The following is a 15976-nucleotide window of genomic DNA, read 5'->3' on the forward strand; positions in this document are numbered from 1 at the left end:
GAGCTTGTATGATTTAGAGTCCGACATGTTCTTTGCATCAAGAGATGTTATTTTTTTAGAGCATGAATTCCCGTATGCACACAAGGAAGATGCATAGCCGGACAAAGCACAAGGCCAATTTAATTGTGGAATAGGTGGAATAGATGAGGTGTTGATACCATCCACTTATTTACCTGGACCAGCAAATGGCGAGATGGGGGCTAACCAGCGAGGTGCACTCGCTGAAGAAGGAACCCGCGTAGACCCGAATGCAAATGCTGGTGAACCCATGCATTCTTGTGACGCCACCACAGAAAGTGCAAGCGAAGACAGTCTTGATATCAGGGGGGTGGCGATGTTGAGCAACAACAACACTCTGAATTTCATTTGGGGCGTGGGCATCGACAGAAACAACAGTTCACAAGGTTGAGAGATTATGTGCTTCACACCACACAACGCTTGAGTCCCTCTCCGCGTCCCTTTGCAAGCTCACTCGGCCAATCACATTCTGCAGGTAGTCCTTATCCCATAGATAGCTATCTGAACTGTAACAATTTTTCTTGTCGACATCGTGCTTTCTTGGCAGCTATTACTGCAAGAGTTGAACCTACTTCTTTTGCTGAGGCCATAAAGGATGAAAAATGGAGAGATGCAATACAAAAAGAAATACAGGCACTTGAAAATAATCAGACATGGACTGTGGAGCCTTTGCCATCCGGAAAACGAGCCATAGGATGCAAATGGGTGTATCGAATCAAGTATAATGTTGATGGGACAATGGAAAGATACAAAGCCCGTATCGTGATTTTTTGGAACAAGCAAGTTGAGGGAATCGATTATAATAAAACTTTTGCCCTAGTTGCAAAAATGGTTACTGTCCGTACCTTCCTTGCAGTCGCGGCAACCAAACATTGGGAGCTTCATCAAATGGACGTACATAACGCATTCTTGCATGGTGACCTTCATGAGGAAGTCTACATGCGAATGCCTCCTGGTTTTCAGTTAGATAAACCAGGTATGGTGTGTCGGTTGCAAAAATCTATGTATGGCTTGAAACAAGCGTCGAGATGATGGTTTGCGAAATTAGCCGTAACCTTGAAGACATATGGATTTCAGCAATCATGTTCAGATTACTCCCTCTTCACCTTTCGTCGAGACAGGGTGCATGTGCTTGTTCTCGTGTATGTGGACGACATTATCGTGTCAGGTAATGATCGTATGGCAATTTAAGTCTTCAAGAAATATTTGAGTGACTGCTTTCATATGAAAGATTTGGGACCATTGAAATATTTTTTGGGTATTGAAGTTGCCCAAAACTCAACAGGAATTTTTCAGTCTCAACGTAAGTAATGCTTTGGATATTATCTCTGAAGTTGGATTACTTGGTGCAGAACCTGCTCCTGTTCCTCTGGAGCAAAGTCACAATCTTGCCTTGATAGATGGTTCTCTCTTATCTGATCCTGAGCGATACAGGCGCTTGGTGGGCAGGCTTATTTATCTCTCAGCAGCCCGTCCAAAGTTGTCCTATTGTGTGCATGTTCTGTCACAATTCATGCAGCAACCGCAAGAAAGACATTGGAAGGCTGCATTGCGGGTGGTGCGCTACTTGAAAGGAAATCCTGGTCAAGGAATTCTCTTGCGTTCAGATTGTGACTTACAATTATATGCATGGTGTGATTTAGACTGGACGACCTGTCTTTTGTCCCGATGTTCTCTGTCTAGATGGTTTATTCTGCTTGGGAAATCGCCTATTTCCTGGAAAACTAAGAAACAACACACTGTGGCTCGTTCTTCAGCGGAAGCAGAGTATCGTTCTATGGCCACTACCACGTGTGAATTGAAATGGATGAAGGGATTGTTATTGGCTCTTGGAGTTACGCATTCAACCCCAATGCTATTATATTGTGATAGTCAGACAACCTTGCATATTGCCGCAAACCCAGTGTTTCATGAGCGTACGAAACATATTGAAGTTGATTGCCATTTTGTACGTGATGAGATTCAAAATGGTTGCATTTGTCCTACTTATGTGTCGACTACCGTTCAGCTGGCTAACATTTTTACAAAGGCACTGGGTCGCAGAGAATTTGAGTACTTTCTCTGCAAGTTGGGCATTCATGATCTGCATGCTCCAACTTGACGGGGGGTGTTGGGATTGAATTAGGAGTCTCTGTTCAGTATATCTTCTTTGTATATATCTTCTTATCCTTATCTTGTATAGTTCAGATAGGAAAGATAGCTTTGAGTCCCTGTAAACTTAGGAGATTCGATGGCTGTATTCTTGTATATGTATATCTGAATTCTCAATGAATAAGAAAGAGAAAAAGAATAAACCAGAAAAGCTCTGGTTTTACAATCATCAAGCAATACAGAGGAAATAAACTAGATGGTAATTAGGGGTGAGCAACTGAGCATTCAATTAAAAATCAAACTAAATAAATCAAAATTTAAAAAAATTACTTAAAAAAATGAAAACCGAATAATTGAAATCAAAACTTTTGATTAAAACCAAATTTCAATAATGTATATACCATATTATATATATTATTTTTTGACATGCAAGTAATATAGTATATAGTATAATATAGTATGTACTATATTTTATATATATTATGACATGTAATATATTATGTATTATGTATTATTTGTTATTATATACTATATGTTATATAGCAAAGTTTGGTCAATTCAGTTTTTTTCGGTTAACCAACTTTCTAATTATAAATACCAAAACATTCACAAGCCGAACTAATTAAACCAAATTAGCCAAAACCTAATGAAGAAACCAAAGCCGAATTATTTGGTTTTAACTAAATAATGCTCACCCCTAGTGGTAACAACCAAATATGAGGTCAAGTGAGAGAAAGAGGAGTCTAGATCTCCTCTTAACAAAGCATTCTTCACACCAATCTCATAGCATGTTTCAATCAAACATTGGGAACATCTCATGTACTTGTGTGTTGTTATTCATGGGGAGATGTTTTTAATACATAGTGGAATATGTTGTAAGGCTGGTGTAAAGAACGTTATGTGAAGAGCAAATCCCAGTTCGAGAAAGAGTACAATTAGCAAGCTTCTGAGCCACCATATTACAATTTCTTCTAGTACTAGCGAGGACCTGTGCAATGCACGGGATTTATTAAGCGAGAGATAAATAATAGAAAGGGTCATTTACTAAAATACCCTTATAGTTTCATGGATTTACTAAAATCTACCCTATAGTTAGCATTTTACTAAAACACCACTTATAATTTGTAATGGATTTTGATGAAGGGTGATTTGGCCCGACCTAGTAAAGAGGGGACACGTGGATATGACCTAACCAAGAGATGACAACACAGCTTATCATGACCAGTCCACAGCAGATCGAGCTCGGGTACCCAACCACCCCGAGCTAAAGTGACCTCGGGCGAGATCACCTCGGTACTAGATCGCAACAAGAACACCTCGATGCCAAGGCACTTTGGCACTCAACCTTGGGCGAGATCACCGTGTAACAGCTAGCATTATCTCCCCGACCGATCCGGGCGGAAGTGATGACCAGAGCCGAGCTGGATTTCCCACTCGCGAGCTATCTACTTCACGGGACCCTCCCTAGAGATCACAATGCGACCCGAAGGGTAGAGCGCCAGTCAGCGAAGTATGTCATTATAAACGGACAACTGTACCGGAGGTCTTTCACGTTCCCCTACTTGCACTGCTTGTGACCCTCAGAGGCCGAGCTCGTTCTCCATGACACTCATGAAGGCTTGTGTGGCGGACACTTGGCGGGTAGGGCTCTCGCCCAGAAAGCGCTACGACAGGGGTACTATTGGCCCACAATGAAGGCAAACGTACTTGAGCTCGCCAATAAGTGCGATAAATGTCAAAGGCATGCTAACATCCACCACCGACCTGCTGTCGACCTCTAATATCTCACTAGCCCGTGGCCCTTCGCATAGTGGGGAATCAACATTCTTGGCCCTTTCCTGCCAGTGACAGGACAGAGGAGATTCCTGGTGGTAGCAGTGGATTACTTCACGAAGTGGGTGGAGACGGAGCCTTTGACAACGATCACAGCTCGCAACATACAAAACTTCATTTGGAGGAATATAGTATGTCGCTTCGGGCTACCTCGGGTACTTATCTCCGACAACGGAAAGCAATTCGAGGACATCAAGTTCCAGAATTGGTGTGCTGAGATGGGGATACAACAGAACTTTACCTCGGTGGCACACTCTTAGGCAAACGGTGGAGGGTAGGGCTCTCACCCAGAAAGCGCTACGACAGGGGTACTATTGGCCCACAATGAAGGCAAACGTACTTGAGCTCGCCAATAAGTGCGATAAATGTCAAAGGCATGCCAACATCCACCACCGACTTGCTGTCGACCTCTAATATCTCACCAGCCCGTGGCCCTTCGCACAGTGGGGAATCGACATTCTTAGCCCTTTTCTGCCAGTGACAGGACAGAGGAGATTCCTGGTGGTAGCAGTGGATTACTTCACGAAGTGGGTGGAGACGGAGCCTTTGACAACGATCACAGCCCGCAACATACAAAACTTCATTTGGAGGAATATAGTATGTCGCTTCGGGCTACCTCGGGTACTTATCTCCGACAACGGAAAGCAATTCGAGGACATCAAGTTCCAGAATTGGTGTGTTGAGATGGGGATACAACAGAACTTTACCTCGGTGGCACACTCTTAGGCAAACGGTGGAGGGTAGGGCTCTCACCCAGAAAGCGCTACGACAGGGGTACTATTGGCCCACAATGAAGGCAGACGTACTTGAGCTCGCCAAGAAGTACGATAAATGTCAAAGACATGCCAATATCTACCACCGACCTGCTGTCGACCTCAAATATCTCACCAGCCCATGGCCCTTCGCACAGTGGGGAATCGACATTCTTGGCCCTTTCCTACCAGCGATAGGACAGAGGAGATTCCTGGTGGTAGCAGTGGATTACTTCACGAAGTGGGTGGAGACAGAGCCCTTGACAACGATCACAGCCCGCAACATACAAAACTTCTTTTCTCCAACAACAGAAAGCAATTCAAGGACATCAAGTTCCAGAATTGGTGTGCTGAGAGGGGGATACAACAGAACTTTACCTCGGTGGCACACTCTTAGGCAAACGGGCAAGCAGAGGTCACAAATAGAGTCATACTCCGTGAATTGAAGGATCGCTTAGCCCGAGTTAAAGGACTGTGGGTAGACGAGCTACCTAGTGTGTTATGAGCCTATCGAACTACCGTTAAGACCGCCACAGGTGAGACCCCCTTTAACCTCACCTACAGCATGAAAGCAGTGATCCCAATAGAGATCGAGGTGCCTACGCTATGCTTGGAAGCCTACAACGAGGAAACAAACAACGACGAGCTCTGTACTAACCTCGACTTGGTGGAAGAAGTACGAGACCTGACATACATTCGAACTGCAGCCTACTAGCAAAGGGTGGCTTGGTACTATAACACCTGGGTCAAGAAACGACACTTCCGTGTCGGTGACCTGGTTCTTAGGAAAGTTATGGTACCTAAGCCCGGTGTCGGTATGCTTGGACCGAACTGGGAAGGTCCGTATCGAGTAAGATGGGTACTCAGGGAAGGTACGTACGAGCTCAAGACCTTGATAGGAAAACAAGTACCTCGAGCGTGGAACATCGGCAACCTGAGACGATACTACCTGTGATCGTCGAACTGGAGAGAGGACTGCGAGTCACTCCCAGAAGTCCAAGGACTAAAGTGCCGAGCTGATAAAATACCTTGGCACTACGATAAGTCCTAGTCGCCTCCTCGGCATGGGCACATAAGACCTAGTCGCCTCTTTGGCATGGGCAAAACCAAGGGTAAGGAGAGTGGACTACGAGTCGCTTCCAAAACCTAAGTGCTAAGGTACCGAGTTGACAAAAGACCTAGGCACCACATAAGTCCCAGTTGCCTCCTCGGCATGGGCACATGAGTACCATTCGCCTCCTCGGCATGGGCATACAAGTCCCAGTTGCCTCCTTGGCATGGGCGACTTAATCGCCTCTTCGGCATAGGCAACTCATCTCCTTATGCCTAAGGTATAGATAGCTCGGGTATAAACCCCAGCAAAGGGACAACTAACATTACCAAGTAGCCCACTCACAGATAGGTCAAGTATATGCCCTACGATGTTCGCGTACATCATGCGAAGTTACCCCTACCAGTAGTCCAGCTCGGTAGCTCGACGGTTTGGGGCAACCTATACCTATTTGGTTAATTCGCTAGTTAGGGAGTTATTTGCACTTGGAACATTTGACAAAAAGACAAGTGTATTTCATTAATATGAGGAGTTCGTTACAAAAAAAAAAGAGAGTTCTACTATAAATCGAGCTCACAGGCCCGGGGTATAAAATAAGGAAGTCTACTTGTCTGGGCACTCTTCGCCCTAGGCTTCGGCAGGAAGGTTCATGCTCTCGTTAGCATCGGTCTCTTCGATGTCGATGAGCAGCTCGCTATCACTCTCCACCTCGGAGTCCGGATCTTCGGCAGCTTCGACAGCCATCTCATCTATGACCCTTGAGGTGGTGATGGCGCTTAGATTGACCTGTGGAAATTCATGTCGGGTCAGCCACCTGCTAAGCTTAAAGCCCTTACGATAGCCTTCCGTCCTCGCCTCGATCAGCTCTTCGTGGAACTCCTCCGAGGTCTTGTATTCCTCGATGGTTTTGGCCTTGGCCTCCTCCACTGCTTGGAGGAGTATTTCAGTTTGCTCCTTGACATGGGCCTCGAGGTTCTCCACCTCCAGCTTCAGCGCCGCTTTCTCTCTCGCGAGCTCCTCCTTCTCAGACATCAGCAATGATATCAGCTCTTTCTGAGCCCGTGCATTGTTCTTCAACTGGTTGATTTCATTACGGGCCAGATTTAGCTCAGCCTGAGCTTTGTGAGACGAGGACTCAGCTGCAATAGCTTGCTTCAAGTGTAGTTTAGACTGGTATGTTAGAGCGTGCACAGTAGAGTTCACCTGCCAAGAGAAGAATAGCAGTTAGTACAAGAAAAGTTTTCAAGTAAAGAATTGAAGTAAAGACAACTTACCATCATATAGTGAGTAGCCGCTCGAGCTCCGAGCCGAGCGACCGACAGCTCAACCCAGTTGGCGACCTCCTCGGCATATACCACGCTCTTTCTCTTGAGGAGGATGTACTTCGGAGTTAGGATACTCCGAATTGGTTCCTTGCTGCCCGAAGAAGTGACAGCCGCAGGGGCGGGCTCCGAAGATGTTGCCTCCTCGGGCGCGCGGGGCGGGGAGACCCTTCCTAGTTCCTCCTCGTCCAGTTCTATAACTGAAGGTTGCACAATGGAGGGCTGCTCGGGCTCAGGGACGACTGCCTGCGAAGACTCAACGCGAGGTCTTTTGACAACTCGCTTCTTTTTCCCCTTCACCCTTCCAAGGAGCTCGTTCACAGGAAGCTTCATGGTTGTTGTAACAAAAGCAAAACGTTAGAAACAACATCAAAATAAAACAAATGCAGTACAAAAGTAACGACCTACTAGGACTCAGACCGGCCTGCACGAGCTTGTCTTTGGTCACATAGTCCACAAACTTGAGACCGAGCTCTACCTAGGACTGGAATGCTTCCCTTGTCTTCAAGTCCAGCCTGACACCGGGATCTTGGATGGCCGCCCTCTAGTGGGTCAGGAAAGGCCACCCCTCAGTGTTACGGACTAAAAAGTAGCCCCTTTTCCAGGCCGGGACCTTGTTTGGGAGTTCGTGTAAGAGCTTGTAGCCCGGACGTGGGGACAGGTAGTAAGTCTGCCCGTGCTTGGGTAGAACACATGAGGAATTCTTCTTTATCGAAAGGATTGAAGAAAAAATATAAAGGTCAAGGGGCAGGTTATAGTCGTGGAAGAGCGAAATGGTTCCTAATATGTTGCGGATGGAGTTCGGGTGCAACTGATCTATGGTGATGTTAAAGAGTTTAATGAATTTGACGATCAGGGGGTGAAATGGAAGGTGAAGACCAGCTGCGAGCTATTCCTCGAAGATCACGATCTCATCGTGACCGTGCTCCCAGGGAAAGTTGCCTATGGAAAACTGTAGACAAGATCACTCGGAAGCCTATACCGAGCTACTAAGGCTTGGAGCCTGTCCACTGTCATTGTCGATGGGCCGAAGTTATCTAGCTACCGACCTCGGTGTGAGGTGGACGCCAGACCACTGGAGGCCTCTCGCGCCTCCCGAGGTGATTCTACTTTAGGAGGACTGCGGACCGCTCCTTGACCCGAAATAGCTTCTTCGGTAAGGCGACCTACGATCTGAGCCGAGGTACCCACCTCAGCCCCAGCGGATTCACCGCTCTCATCTAAAAGACTATCAAAACTAAAACTTGACATCACGAAGAAAAGACAATCAGAAAAGAGAGCTAGGGAAGACTCACCAAAGAAAGACTAAACTGAAGGAAGACACCGGACTGGAGAAACCAAGCTAAGAAGCTTGAACCCGACCTCAAAACGAAGATTTGCGAATTTGTGGTGAAGAAAATGAGTCTCAGGCTCCCTATTTATAGCCAGTATGTCAAAAAATCAACGGTCGAGAATGAGGCAATCCAACGGCTCCTAGGAAAACCGGCTGCGCGACCCCCGAGGTTGAAATTGGTTTAGCACGCTTTTTTACGTCCGCGGAGTTTGTAGATCGCGTGATGTCCGCATGTGAACCAGACGCGACCTAGGTTATTATTGTTTGAGCCGGATAGACGAACAGGTCCGACTAGCGATTCGTTCGACAAGCCGCCTGGACCTCGAGCCAAATCCACTTGTCTCGTCATGAACTCCCCGCACTAGGTCGGGACCCCTGGCTCGGGGAGTGGGGGGCAATTGATGAAGGGTGATTTGGCTCGACCTAGTAAAGAGGGGACACGTGGACACGACCTAACCAAGAGATGACAACTCAGCTTATCATGACTAGTCCGCAGCAGATTGAGCTCGGGTACCCAACCACCCCGAGCTAAAGTGACCTCGAGACAAGATTGCCTCGGTACCAGATCGCAACAAGAACACCTCGATGCCAAGGCACTTCAGCACTCAACCTAGTTCGGGACTTAAAGACATCAGTTCGGGGATACCGGCATGTCACTACGTGGTGATCCCGAAAACCCCTCCAACGGATCCCGGGCCTCATGGGATCACACCGCATAACAACTAGCATTATCTCCCCGACCAATCTGGGCGAAAGTGATGAACCTTATCGGTTGGCAGCATTATCTTCCAACTAATGCAGCAACGGATCCTATCGTGATGATGATCCCAGAACTGATCCGCAAAACCCACGAGGACTCAATTATATAAAGGCTCCACCCCTCGTGGTTCAAGGTACGCGTGATTTCTTTGCTCTCTAGCTCTTTGCATTCTTAAGCTATTTTTAGCTCGCAACAAGTATATTGACTTAAGCATCGAAGCGACCTCGTCGGGATAGCAACCCCGGGTTCTCTGATCCTCTTGCAGATCAACTGTCCGCCGTCCGCATGGAAGCCAGATCGCCTCTAGCAGGGAGCAGCTAGGTCGTGCGGCATTAGATTTAATCAATCTTCCATTAGATAATAGTGAAAAATGATAGTGTTGACCCTAATGTTCATTTAAATAAATTTAATCAAAAGAAAATAGAAATAAAAATATAATTTTTGCCCTTAATAAGGCACGTACAACCACTCTATTGGCTATATTTGGCCAAATTGGTTTTCCGTATAAAAAAGTGTTAAGGGTATTTTTGGAATATAAAATCATGGGCCTAATGGTAAAATAAACACTCCTTAATGAAAAGTTGATTAAATAAATAAATTGTAAAATATATGGGATGTTTTAGTAAAATGAAAACTATAAGGTAGATTTAAGGAAACATATAAAACTATAAGGTGTGTTCTAATAAATGACCCTAATAGAAACACATAAGAATATACAATTGTTTTATATTTTTAACTTTTTAAATAATTAATAATTATTCATATTTTATATACTAATTTTAATAAATTTTTTATAATAAAAATAACAATAATTAATTTCAGTTAGGTTTATTCATCAAACTTATGAAATCGACCAACCCGATCAACTCGACCCAAGTTGGTCGGTTTTCTAGTATTTTATGTCGGTTTTGGTTCAAAAAGTTCCCAATCCGACCAAGTTGGATCAGTTTCACTTTGGCCATTTGTAAATCGACCAAAATCAAACGACCTAACCATGGATATATATTAATATTTTATGTTTTAAATATGAAAAAGTGAAAAATTTTCCAAATTTCTTAGTCTAAAATATTTTATTTCATAAATCTAATTTTTAAATTTATTTTTTAATAATTGTATTGTAATTTTTAAATTTAAATTAAATTTTTATATTTAAATCTTTTGAATCGACTAACCTTTTGTGAAAACTGACCCAAACTGATAAAACTTGAGTGGGTCAGTTTTCACAAATGGTAAATCGGTTTCAACTAACCAACTCCCCAACTTGACCAGGTCAATTTCGTTGGCCAAATAGCCTACGGCCGGACCAAACCAACTCATGAACACTCATAATTTTAGCTAAATTAATAGTCCTATCTCCGATAAATAACAATAGTTTAATCTCCAATAATTATTGAAAATTTATAGCGAAAATACACAATTATTGAAAATATATTGATAATGAAAAAAATACAATAATTACAAAAATAAGTACTAAAAATATATTAACTTAGTAAATAAATAGTATAATCTCAAATAATAGTTTAATTTCTAATAAATATTAATTAATCAATAAGTTATAACAAAAATACAATAAGTACAATAAATTAAATTTAAAAAATTCAATAGTAGTAGTTTAAACTCCAATAATTATTGAAAGTTTTTTGTTTAATAATAAAACAAAATAAATTTATACATAATCATTGAAAATACATTTATCATAAAAAACAATAAATAATTATTGAAATACAACAAATATTAATTTTATTATATATAATTATATAATAAGTACAGATGAAGAGTTTAAAAGTATTATTAATAAACATTAATTTTTTGAAAGTTATTTTCTTGAATTATTACTTGATATAAGTGAAATTAGTTAGTTACAATATTATGTAAAAATATTAAATTATTATTAATTTCAATATTATGTTATAATTATTTTTCTACTTTTCAGAATTTTTTAAATTTATTACATAATTTATTTATTTTAACTAATTAGAATTTATTTATGTTAAATATTTTGTTTTTTAAATAGTTAAATAATATGTAATGTATTAATTATTTATTGAATTTAATTATCCATAATATCATAATTTATACTATTATTACATAACTTCATTATTAATTTTGTAATATATTAAATTATTATTAATTTCAATATTATTTTATAATTATTTTGTACTTTGAATTTTTTAACTTATTACATAATTCTGTTTTTTATCTATTTAAAATTTATTTATGATAAATATTTAAATAATCCATAAAATATTTAAATATTTTTTGTTATTTGAATTTTATTTATTTAAAGCTATTACATATTATTAAATATTTGAAAAACATTTAAGTTGGTAATCTGGAAAACATAATTTAAATTGTTAGTACATAATTTTGTACAAATAAAAATTATTTTTTTGTTTTAATAAATATTTAAGTTATTATATAATTTTGTTAGAATATTTAAATAATTCTTAAATTTTTTAATCAAACTTTCTTTAGATATATATAGATAAAAGGTAGGGGAGAGGATAAATATCAATTAGAGATAATTTAGGAGAGAAACTCTCTACTGAATTAGAGATAAATTTGGAGATAATTTGGAATTAGAGATAATTTAGAAGATAAATAGGAATTAGAGATATTTTTGTAGAAACTTGGGGGGTAGTTTAGGTAAAATTTTATGAGAAGAGATTATTTATGTTCTGTGAAAGTGCTTCTCATTGGTTGTTTCAAAAATGACATGGAATAAAAATAAATAAATAATTCTAAAAAAGGAGAAGATTTCTTCCCCAGTTTGTTTTAATATATACTAGCGGGTACCTGTCGATGCACAGGATTTATTAAGCGAAAGCTAAATAATAGAAAGGGCCATTTACTAAAATATCCCTTATATTTCATGGATTTATTAAAATCTATCCTAAAGTTAGTATTTTACTAAAACACCACTTAATAATGACAGTGTTGACCCTAATGTTCATTTAAATAAATTTAATCAAAGAAAAATAAAAATAAAAATACTAATTTTGCCCTTAATAAGACACATGCAACCACTCTATTGGTTATAATTGGTCAATTTTGTTTTATGTACAAAAAAGTGTTAAGGGTATTTTTGGAATAAAAAACCATGGTCCTAATGGCAAAACAAACACTCCTTAATGAAATGTTGATTAAGTAAATAAATTGTAAAATATATGAGATGTTTTACTAAAATGAAAACTATAACGTAGGCTTAAGTAAATATGTAAAACTATAAGGTGTGTTCTAGTAAATGACCCTAAAAGAAACACATAAGAGTATATAATTGTTTTATATTTTTAACTTTTTAAATAATTAATAATTATTCATATTTTATATACTACTTTTTTATAATACAAAAATAACAATAATTAATTTTAATTAAGTTTATTCATCAAACTGATGAAACCGACTAACTCGATCAACTCAACCCGAGTTGGTCGGTTTTCTAGTAGTTTAGGTTGGCTTTGGCTAAAAAATTTCCCAATTCGACCAAGTTGGATCAGTTTCATCTTGGCTATTTGTAAACCAATCAAAATTGAACAACTTAACCATTGATATATATATATATATATATATTTGAAGTATAATTTTTAATATGAAAAAGTTAGAAATTTCCCATATTTCTTAGTCTAAAATGTTTTATATCATAAATCTAATTTTTAAATTTACTTTTTAATAATTGCATTATAATTTTTAAAGTTAAATTTAACTTTTAAGTTCAAATCTTTTGAACCAATTGACCAAACCAAAAAATCGACTCAAAGCGATACAAGTTGAGTGGCTTGGTTTTCAGAAAAGGTCAGTCGGTGTTAGCTGACCAACTCCCTAACCAGACCAGTTCAATTTGGTTGGCCAAATAGCCTAAGACAGAACTTAAACAACTCATGAACACTCATAATTTAAGCTAAACTAATAGTCTCATCTCTGATAAATAACAATAGTTTAATCTCCAATAATTATTGAAAATTTATAGAGAAAATACACAATTATTGAAAATATATTGATAATGAAAAAATACAATAATTACAAAAATAAAATAAGTACTAAAAATATATTAAATTATTAAATAAATAGTATAATCTCAAATAATAGTTTAATCTCTAATAAATATTAATCAATAAGTTATAACAAAAATACAATAAATACAATAAGTACAATAAATTAAATTTAAAAAATTCAATAATATTAGTTTAACCTCCAATAGTTATTGAAAGTTTTCTGTTAAATAACAAAACAGAATAAATTTATACATAATCATTGAAAATACATTTATCACTAAAAACTATAAATAATTACTGAAATACAATAAATATTAATTTTAGTATATATAATTATATAATAAATACAAATTAAGAGTTTAAAATTATTATTAATAACTATTAATTTGTTTGAAAGTTATTTTCTCGAATTATTACTTGATATAATTGAAATTAGTTATTTAGAATATCATGTCAAAATTATAAATTATTATTAATTTCAATATTATGTTATAATTATTTTTCTACTTTTTAGAATTTTTATAATTTTATTGTATAATTTCTTTATTTGAACTATTTAAAATATAGCTATGTTAAATATTTTTTTATTTAAAATATTTAGTTATTTTAATACTTAAATAATATGTAAAATATTTAAATTTGAAAATATGATTTGTTTATTGAATTTAATTATCCATGAAATCATAATTTATACTATTATTACATAATTTCATTATCAATTTTGCAATATATTAAATTATTCTTAATTCTAATATTATGTTATAATTATTTTTCTAGTTTGAAGAAATTTTTTAAATTTATTGCATAACTTCGTTATGTTAACTATTTAAAATCTAGTTATGATAAGTATTTAGTTATTTAAATATTTAAATATTTAAATATTCTATAACATATTTAAATTTTCTTATTTAAATTTTATTTTTTTAAATCAATTACTTATTATTAAATATTTGAAAAACATTTAAATTGGTAAGCCGGAAAAACCTGATTTAAATCGTTAGTACATAATTTCTTGATATATTTTGTAAAAATATAAAATTATTTTTGTGCTTTTAATAAATATTTTAAAGTTATTATATAATTTTGTTAGAATATTTAAATAATTCTTAATTTTTAATCCAAACTTTCTTTAGATAGATATAGATAAAAAGTAATAGAAAGGATAAATAGGAATTAGTGATAATTTAAGAGAGAAATTCTTTACTAAATTAGATATAATTTTGGAGATAAATAGGAATTAGAGATAACTTAGGAGAGAAACTCTCTACTAAATTAGAGATAATTTTGAAGATAAATAGGAACCAGAGAAGAGATTATTTAAGATAAATTTTTGGGAGGAGATTATTTAGGTTATTGGGAAAGTGCATTTTATTGTTTGTTTAAAATATGACATGGAATTAAGAAAATAAAAAATTCGAAAAATGTGAAAATTTCTTGACTGCTTTGTTTTAATATATATATATATATATATATATATATATATATAATTGGTTTTGTTTTTGTTGATTTACAAATGGCCAAAATGAAATTGACCTAACCTGATTAGGATTGGGACATTGCTGAACCGAAACCCACTAGAAATACTAGAAAAACTGACCGACTCGAGTTGGTTAGTTTCACCGGTCTGATGAACAACCTAGTTAATATTAATTATTGTTATTTTTGTATTATAAAACTTATTAAAAGCAGTATATAAAATGTAACTAATTATTATTTTTTAGAGGTTAAAATATAAAACAATTGTTTACTCATATGCATTGGATCAGTACCCTGAGGCCTCAACCTAAGCCTAATCTAAGTTTAGTTTAGGTCCGAGTTTTTTTTTTTTTTTTGTCTCAAGCCCATCTTAAAGTTCAAAATCTCAAACCCAACCTGTGCAAAAGCTTTGATTGATTCAGGTTGGGCTTGAATTGGGTACACTCAATTTGCACCCTTAACTCTATTGCCTAAAATGATTTTAACAAAGCCCGTGCATCGCATGAGTCCCTGCTAGTATAAAATCTAAAAAAGTTGTCCTTTATTTCATACAATTGGCTAAAATGAATAATCCCCTTAACTCCAAACAGAATTTCAAGCTCTTGACCTTGAGAAGGGATTTTTATATACAAAACGAAGAAGTTTTATACTATGCTACTCTATCACTCTATGTGTGCCATTTTTAACTGATGCTAAGGAAGTGGTTCAGCTACTCTCTTAAAAAGACATTTACTCCCCCTCGAGAGTTCCTCTATATCTGCTTGTTGGTTACTGGGCCCGATTTCATAATTCTGGCCCAGTCAAAAGACACCAAAGACTTATAGGGCTAGTGCAGGTACAGCTTTCTTTTAAGATTTTGATTCCAACTGCAAACCCTTAAAACCATTCGGTATTGGGCCTATTGGCAAACTGCTCATCGACTCAATCGGCCGATTTGGAAAGATGAAAAAGTTGTGGCTGCTGGGATTCGAGCCCAGGTCTCCACGGCCACAACGTGGAATTCTCACCACTAAACTACAGCCACAAGTTATTTATCTATGACTCTCTCTTTTTCTCAAAGGCACCCACTGAAAAAGTTCTATCTTTTCACAAGTCTGCTTAGTAAAAATTTCATCCGTATAAGGCTATGTTGGGGAGTGATTAGGAAATAAATGTTTATTTAGGCGGGGATCACACCATTAAACATTTATTAGTGTTTGAGAAATAAGCCTGAAATAAGTGTTTGTTTTAAAAATAAGAACTTATTTTTTAAGCCTAAATTTTCAATTTTTTTTAAGTGTTTATACAGTAAGCATTTATTCAATTTTTTCTCTCATAGTAGTTTTTAGATAATTTTAAGAATAACAAA

General features: G+C 37.1%; 1 non-coding gene across 1 annotated transcript; it reads right to left on the minus strand.

The window, feature by feature from the left end:
• Window positions 1-15580: 15580 nt before the first annotated feature.
• TRNAH-GUG (transfer RNA histidin (anticodon GUG)) lies at window positions 15581-15652 on the minus strand. Its single transcript has one exon. It is a non-coding gene; the product is annotated as a tRNA-His (tRNA).
• Between the last annotated feature and the right edge of the window lie 324 nt (window positions 15653-15976).

Source organism: Nelumbo nucifera, chromosome 1 (genome assembly GCF_055504915.1).
Source record: "Nelumbo nucifera cultivar China Antique chromosome 1, China Antique-T2T, whole genome shotgun sequence".
Classification (NCBI taxonomy): Eukaryota; Viridiplantae; Streptophyta; class Magnoliopsida; order Proteales; family Nelumbonaceae; genus Nelumbo; species Nelumbo nucifera.